The sequence below is a fragment of the Poecilia mexicana genome, unplaced genomic scaffold (assembly GCF_051168715.1).
Source record: "Poecilia mexicana isolate PSO_F unplaced genomic scaffold, ASM5116871v1 scaffold_2, whole genome shotgun sequence".
Classification (NCBI taxonomy): Eukaryota; Metazoa; Chordata; class Actinopteri; order Cyprinodontiformes; family Poeciliidae; genus Poecilia; species Poecilia mexicana.
In genome coordinates, this window is record NW_028263371.1 from 36,903,563 (window position 1) to 36,912,012 (window position 8,450).

General features: G+C 39.8%; 1 long non-coding RNA gene across 1 annotated transcript; it reads left to right on the forward strand.

Annotated features, from left to right (window-relative positions):
- The first annotated feature begins 896 nt into the window (after window positions 1-896).
- On the forward strand, window positions 897-7,982 carry LOC106904661 (uncharacterized). The gene is made up of 3 exons (XR_001414961.2): window positions 897-2,952; window positions 4,288-4,399; window positions 4,545-7,982. It is a non-coding gene; the product is annotated as an uncharacterized LOC106904661 (long non-coding RNA).
- The last annotated feature ends 468 nt before the right edge of the window (window positions 7,983-8,450 follow it).

An 8,450-nucleotide genomic window follows, 5' to 3' on the forward strand; every position in this document is an offset into this window, starting at 1 on the left:
TGTTCATCATGTCAACACTGTATGTCAAGATTCCAATGGCCTTTGGGAAAAGAAACAGACCCTCAGCATCACCGGGCCTTACCACGCTGAACAGTGGACATGAGGCCATTCTACACAATTAACCTCTGTTTCACATCAACCCACTCTGGTTTGTTTGTTGCCAAAAACCCAGTCTCAAACCTAGCACACACTCTGCAGATCAGAAAAAAAAAATCATACAGAACATGTCGTGGAAGTTGCCTGACTTCACTACTTGTTGCTGCAGTAAAATGTTGTTGACGGTTAATGCACTTGTGACACACAGATGCTGAAAAGAGGGAGGAGGGAAAGAAGACTATGACATAGAAAGGAACATGTCAGGACACGATTTTCCCCAGAAAATATTAGATACTGCCAGATATTAGTCATAGCCTGTCTATAGTTGTGGGAACTCTAAAACGGCAGTCAGTGCATCTATCAAGCTGAACCGCCGCAGACCACCAATTTAAGCTCACCACTAGAGATCATCTTTCACAACAAAAGACTTTGGCCAAGACAGCCCATAATTGTAAAGTGTGAATCCAGCTTCAATTTACTCTGTCTAAGGAACAAAATTTCAGGTAAAGTCTGAGTACTGTAGCAATGATAGAGGCCATCTAAAGTCTGTCTTATAAAGGCAGAAAAATTACATATTTTTGAGCTTTACATCATGTTATAAATATATACTTGGTGACACCAGCCTTTGTAGTTTCTTTTATTTTCCTCTTAATCAACCTGATCACTGTGTAACAAAAAAAAGCATTAACTTGAACACTTTGAAGCTGTTGCACAAATGTAATCACATTAAGGATGTTTGTTTTTTATAAAGTGACTGGAATGGCTATGTGAAAAACGGCAACGTTTCTAATAAATTACAGGGAAAAACAACGCCTCGTTGCTACTCTGTTTCACATTTGGCGCACAACAAATAGTTGTACTTTCTCCGTGAATAAAGAACATAAAAAGAACTTTTGACCCAGAAAAAGTGAAAGCTAATTGGCTTGCTGGTGCTTCTGTGACTTTGCAGACGTCGTCGACGCGGTGCCAGTGCTGCAGGAGGTAGGTGCCCATTTGATGGCAAGAGCCTTGTTATATTTCTTCCTGTCAGCCGCCTCAGCAGAAAAGCTGTGTAGGTTTAACAATGTTGACATGTTGACTATCTGTCTGTCTTAATACATGCTGTTTGTAAGTGGGTGATTAAAGGGAGTGAGTGCCTTTCCACGTGGCAGTCCAAGGACGCGGTTCAAAGCTTCGCTGGGTGTCAATCGAGCTCTTTGAAGCCTCTTGTCTCAGTCCTTTGAAAGGGTAGATTTAGCGAAATGTGTGGAGCAACTGCATCAGCGTCTCCGTGCACAGTTTGCTCTCCTCTGAGGAGCCAGAAGAGGAAATGCTTCCCTTATGTGTATTAACTGTATACCCAGATTCCCCCCAAACTTTTCCTCCTTTGCCACAGAAGACCTGCTTTTTTTTTTTTTTTTTTTTGCCTCCCAGAACACCCCCTCTTCCCTGAAACACAGTATCACTGTATTTTAAGGCCAGGCTAGTGTTGCTTACAGCCACATTAACATGGCAAACTCGGCGTGACAGCAGTTTTGCTACACTGCTGTTGTGATGGAGGGAATATGCTCGCAGTTTGGGCTGCTCTGGGGGGAGGGAAGCGGTTTCCTCCAAAGTATGTTATTGCGTCGCCTCTAGAGGAGCCCCAGGGAAGGAGGAGGGGGAGTCATGAGATAGGGAGGAGGGACGGGACGGGAGGGGAGTGGAAACGGTGCTGTGGGGCAGAGGCTGGAGGTGAGCTCAATTCAAGGTTCAAAGCCTCCGAATGTGAATGTGAGTGGAGAGTAAGCCAGGGCTGGGAGGGGCTGTGAGGCAGACAGCACCGGGGAGCTTGGATGCTGCGTGTGCTGGAGTAAATGGGCCTTGGCGGGTTGACAGTCACTCCGCACATGTGTTTGACCGAGAGAGGCAGCGGCAGAGCTGGGCTTATTGGAAAAGACAGGAAGAGCACTGCAATCAGCTTTTCCCTCCTGTGCGGGGAGGGAGGGTTGGGATGCAGAATTACATGAATTAAACCGAAAGCAGGGCGAGCGTTGGCTTCGGAGTGAGCAATCTAATACCTGTTGCGTCATTCGAGAGCTTCTTGGTTAAATCGTTGTCAACTAACAATTTTCCACTGAAAAGTGGAAGGTTGATTGAGAACGGATAGCGAGCAAGTCAAAGTCCTCTAGCGTAGCAGACACGGTCAATCTAAAATTTGTACACACTCCTGTTGAAATCAGTTCAGAGCTTTTCACACCTTTAATGTGGCAAATATTACAAACAACATCTGCTAAAAGATTTAAAAAAAAAAACAGCAACAAAAAAACAAAAATCGTCTGGTTGCATAAGTGAGCAAAACCATTTGCATCCTTCAGATCAGCGTTTCTAAACCCTGGTCCTCAGGGCCCTCTGTCCTTCATGTTCTAGATGCCTCTCTAATCCAGCACACCTGATTCAAAGGATTAAATTACCTGCTCAGCATGCCATCGAATGCTGCAGAAGCTTTCTAATCACTCAGTTATTTAAGTCGGGTGGGCGGCAGAAGGAAAACACCTAAAGCTTGCAGGACACTGGGCCCTGAGGAGGGGGGTTAAGAAACGCCGCTTTAGACAAAGCTACAGATGCAGAGAGTATAAGACAAGAGCACGTTAAAAAAAACACCTACAGAAACATTAAAAAGACAAACAGATGGTTGAAAAAGGATCAAGGAGTTGAGATTCAAAGCCTTAGTGGTGCCAGTGGTCATTTTGTGCACTTTGAACCAAAGTAGGAGGGTGGCAGTTGCAGATTCCTGGATCACCCTCTCGGATCGCTGTCCAGTAAAGCAAAACTGCAAAGAGCGCTCGACGTCCCGGGGTCTGACAGGAAACCTGAGTATGAAGTGGAGTCACTCAGGTGAGTGGGAAGTTGGAGGGACCTAAAGATGAGATGATAGAAAGAGGCTGACCAACTCCATCACCAAAGAAAAATCTTTAAAATACCAGCAGAAACATGTAAGAAGATGCTCAGCAATTACAAGAAGATTTTGATTGTTGTCTTACCAGAAAAGGTAGATTTTCTTTTATTATTTTGTCCATGACCCTGCAAGGGCAAAACAGTAGTTTGTAAAATGTTTTGTGCCAACAACAAGAGTTTAAAAAAAAAAACTCCCTGATGCAAATTTTTATTTTGTCATGCAAAAGACTTTTTTTTAAAAGGCTATCATAAATAAATAAACTCAATACCTACCTGTCAAAATGTCACTCTAGTATTGATTTAAAATAGCATTTTTAAACATATTTAATCATGCAAGGAACCTTGAAAATTGAAAATGAGTGTGCCTTTAGTCTGTTTGCTTTATGAGCAGGCACTGAAACAATAACTTGCTTCTTTCTCTTCTTTCTGGCGCCAAAGTAAATAAAACAGACAAATTAAATTTTAATAAAAATGACATGCTCACTCAGCTGTAAATTACATGGAGCTGGAAAGCTCGCTTCTGTTCCTGTAGCAATATAACAGCTGCAGTTTTTTTTAAAGGCTTGAGCTGGAAATTAAAACATCCCTGAGCTTATCAAATTTCTATAAAAAGCTAGATTAATACGAGGCTCGTATTGTTACCTTACTGCCTCGATGACCTTGAAGCTTAATTTAAACCGTCTGTGTGGAGTTTTTTTTTTTTTTATGTCTTAATAATGACAGTTTCTCCCCTGGCTTACGGTAAGCATTCATTTACTTTTCCCATTAATCTTTTGTGTAATTATTGTCTCAACAGAAAAGTGGAAAATTATGAATAACAGAAAAAAAACAACACCTTTACACAGATGGGTACAAACAAAACTCAAAAATGCAGAAACATTCAATAAACTGTCTGATCAATTTTATTGCAGCCTGGGGGAGATTTTTATTAATCTAGCTGCTAAATACAACTATAGCACAGCTGCAGTCTTTTCCCCGCCCCCTCCTTTATTATTATTATAGCAACAAGCCAAGAGCCAGGTGTTCATTTTGGCAGGTAACAGAAGTGCACGTTGTCATAGAGAATAATTACTAGCAGCTCCACTTAACTTCAAACTCCTCTCTGTGTCATTAAAAACAGGTAGCACAACCTGTTTCTAATATTCCAAAATACCCATCAGAGGGTAAAGATTGCTCAGTGTGCTGATGATATAATAAGCCATAATCACTTGTAGGCTGTTATAGTCACTGAAATATTTTTTGAAGCAAAACAACTTTATGTATATTTGTTTTTAGCAGAGACTTCTAGAAGAGGATTTACATACCTCTGCTGTGTAGCAGGAAAGCATGTCTGCATGTTTTTCCATGTTATGTCTGAACAGTCTCTACGGGGAGCAGAAGGAGTAAGGTCAGTGTTTTGCAAGGGGTGTGAGGTAGAGGATTTTACAAATTTCCATTATGGTGAACAAACTTGGGTAACCAGAAAGGAAGGAAAAGGCAGATGATTAGTATTTATTATTATTATTTAATTGCTCACTCTCTTTGTGTTTCAGTTTTCGCTGGGAAATGGTTGTGGAGCAGCTGCTTTGAGGTGAAAGCAAGACCGTGAAAATGTAGACTTTGCTCTCTTTTTCACATGTCGTGCTGCCCAGTGCTAGCTGATTGCCGGGAAATCTGTTCACCAGAGCGTGTTTGTTTTTCCACCTAATTCATACGATTATGCCATGCTAATTTGGCTAGCTTTGTTTACTCACTCAGGCCTAGTTTCACTGCGGTGTCAAGAGGACTCCTGCTGCTTTTGTGTTTGGTAATCCTATCAGAAAGATGCTTGAGATGAGGAAAGCACGTTCTTGACCAGGTGCCACAGCAAAGAGGCAAAAAAAGAAGAAGAGGAAGAAGAAGAATAAGGGAAAAAAAATCAAATTCTTAAACAAGTCTGCAATTAGACATGTTCTCCAAGAGAGCTGCAGCACAATGATAATTCTAGTTCATTTGCAGGAGTCAACCCTGTTAATGTAGCTGTTAAACTGACGAGGGAGGATGAATGTTTTACTGATTTGGCCACACTTCAAAATGTAATGATAGGAAGGAGAGTAGAGAGAATGTGCCAACAATTTACAGGAATTTTGTCTAAAAGGTTCGTCCAACAGAAGGTAAAATATAGGGATATTGTAAGGTAAAATGGAGTAAGATAAATGACAGTGTGCAATTAAAATCATTGCTGAACTCAAGACAAGTTCAGCAACTACAACAATTAGGTATAACAAATAAAATGATAAATGCTTATGATTGCATAAAAAATACTTTAGTTGGCTAAATGTTCTTGTTGGTCTGTCTGTGGTTCAGGTGTTACCAGAAAGCTAAATGTTTCAATATTTGGTGAAGGAAGCGAACGAGACAAAACCTGTTTATACTCCATTCCACAGAGAAAACTAGAAGGAGGTGAAATAAAAAATGATGGTTTAAAAATAAATAATACGGTAGACTCACTTTATCATTCTTTTGCTAAAAGACATCATCTGTTTCACAGCATGGGATATATTTGGACAATAACTTCAAAACAAAACTACAAACTGGGGAATATCCAGGTGATTGTTCATCCTGATTTTTTCTTTCTTTTTGTACAAATAACCATTTACAAACAATAAGTTCAATATGATGCTTCATTAAATTTAATGCACTGTATTGACTTTGAGATATTTAGTTCATTCATCAGTGATTTCCAGACGCTTAAGCTTTCTCTGTCAGTAACACGTTTCTCATACTGATGACAACAATATGCATACGAGTTGGTTGAAGAGCTGGGTTAGCGTTAGCATGCTTTTTTTTTTTTTTTTTTAAACAACTCATTGATAATTCAACATGTGATGTATTTCAATGAAGTTTCACTAATTTTGAGGAGTTTTCTTTATTAATGTAACACTATTTTGAGCATCAAAAATATTGATGCTCCACAGAGTGTGGAGCAGGGCATATGAGACAGAGACACGAATCTGCAGCGGGAAAAACAATTGATCTTTCACTGATCATTTAAAAGTGCCCTCATTGGAAAACCCTAAATGAAGTGAAATAACTGTGTGATAAAATCTCACTTTGTTCCACTATGTCTACTCGATTGACTCCGAGATTCAGAGCTGTTGTCTAAAACACGCAGTATTCATTGTTCATATTATCTACCTTCTGTACATGGCAAGTGATCAAAAAACAAAATGGGCCAGCAAGAAATTAGACCCACTTGGCATCAATTTTACACCATCTGCTTTTATTTCCACGCCCGCTGGGTCGGTTGAGTGTGAAGTTTTGTTTGGCTCAAGCCGGGCAGGGCGATCAATTAAACTTTTGACCTCCCGTCAAAAAATATTGATGAAGAGCAGAGGAACTTCCAAAGATTTTCTATGCCACGAGTTTATCTACAAGTTTGATTGATCACCTCAACAGGGGCGAGTCTTAATCTATAGAATGAAAGACATTTCACCACTCAATGTTTGTGAGCTCAATAACGAAATCCAGGTAGGGATGTCTTTGTCGCAGTATGAAATAAATTTCTATAATTTGCTTTTTTTTGGCAGAGGTATAATCTCAATCTGAACATTCTGAAAAATCCATTCTTTAATTCAAGATATACAAATTCTTCATCTTAAAAAGAAAATATGACTGGTGCCACCATTGAGTCATTATACCTGCAAGTTAAAATGATGCTTTAATTTTTAAAGTCGAAAAACGTCGGCAGCACAAAAGCTCATTGTTCAAGAATTATATCAAAGAATGATAAAGTCTTGTGACCAAATGCTTTCTGTGTGCGAGACAAAAAAAATGTAATCTGTCTCTGAAAATATAAAATGTGCCAAAGTCAGGTGGGTTTGGCATAAGGTAATGGATAAGCATGTTTTGGATGTATGCAGTGCATCCAAAAAAAAAAAAAAAAAAAAAAAAATCTGGGTTTTTAAGCAGAAGAATTATACCAAACAGATGAAAAAGCCCACACAGAAATGATTTAAAAATAAAATCAACCCTTTTTTATTTGTATTTAAGACCTCAGGCCTAAGTTTAGTAGAAAACCTTCAGGAAAAAACTGAAGAAAAAATAAAAAAAAACGTGGAAGAGAGAATCCCAAACTCTAGATGATTTGGAACGGAAAGAAGAATGGCTAAAATACCTCTCTGTACGCTCAGACCTCGTGAAACGTTAAAGACGATGAACGGGTGTCTTGATGGAAAAAGAGGCCTGTTCAACATACTGTCAGCAGCAGTACCAGTTTACAAAGTGGCCATCGGTGGGTCCTTCATATTCCTCCCTTTAAAATATCTCGATTATTTATGGCTCTCGACTTGAAAAGGAAAATCAAGCCATACAAATGCCAGACACACAGATGGACAGAAACATAAAGTTAGAATTGGCTCAAACATGGGAATTCGGAGTGCTTTCTTTCCCTTTCGCTACCTCTAATGAAGCCTTCTCAGATGGGAACAAGCAGTGAGACTCGTGTTGTTAAAGCACAGCCGCTAAAACCCCCCCTGTGGACCCACGTAACAAACTGTGACATTAAAAATCAACTTTGGAAGGAAGAAACTTCGTCACAGAGGAGAGAAGAGGCAGCAGATCATCCAGACCTGAAGTTCTCAGGGCAGGGGACTGACCGACGCACCTGGTTGTATTTTTTATTGTTTTTAACCAAATGTTACCCACAATGCAGCAGAAAGGAAAGGAGCTCTCCAAGACGAGTCCTACCATGAGTAAAGAAACGGAGCAAATTTTAACTAATAGGGTCTGACATGCAGCAACTGATTGCAACAATACCGGGGCCATTTCTTCGTCTGTCTTGTCAAAACGTCCTTGAAGGCTCCAGATGGTCTGGCACGTTACAAGGATCGTGTCTTGTTGGATGAAGTGAGAGCCATTCCCAGCTTGTTTTACAGCCCAAACAATTTCTTGTGTTCTCCCAGCTTATCGCTTGACTAAAAAAAAAAAAAGAAAAAAGAAAAGAAAAGAAGTACTCGCCTAATCTTCATGCTGTGAAAATAGAAGACATTAAAGAAATCTGACAAAGCTGTATTTTTGAGAGCTGAAACAAAACAAACTGGTTCGCATATTTTAAATAAACCTTCCCAGCTTTACTCCCACTGGTCCTCTGGTCTTACTCATACATCACTTTAAAACTGTCTTCAAGCCTGAGGTGGAAACTTGCCCCCCTGTGGCCACAAGGTTACCCGCAACCACATTATGTGTTTTCTGATTCTGTTTAAAGATTTATTTATTTTTATCCCACTAAACCAAAACAAAACTCAGCATTGCAAATTTAGATAATCTACGGTGCAGTAGAGCAATAGTGTCCCATTCCCAACACATTTCTTCAAGGTTTCAGATCATCAATAAATTGCAGCTTGAAAAAATACAGTTGAGTTTTCATGTTTGAGAGTGGAGAAAACATGAACCATCTCAGGAGAGGTTGCTCTATTAAA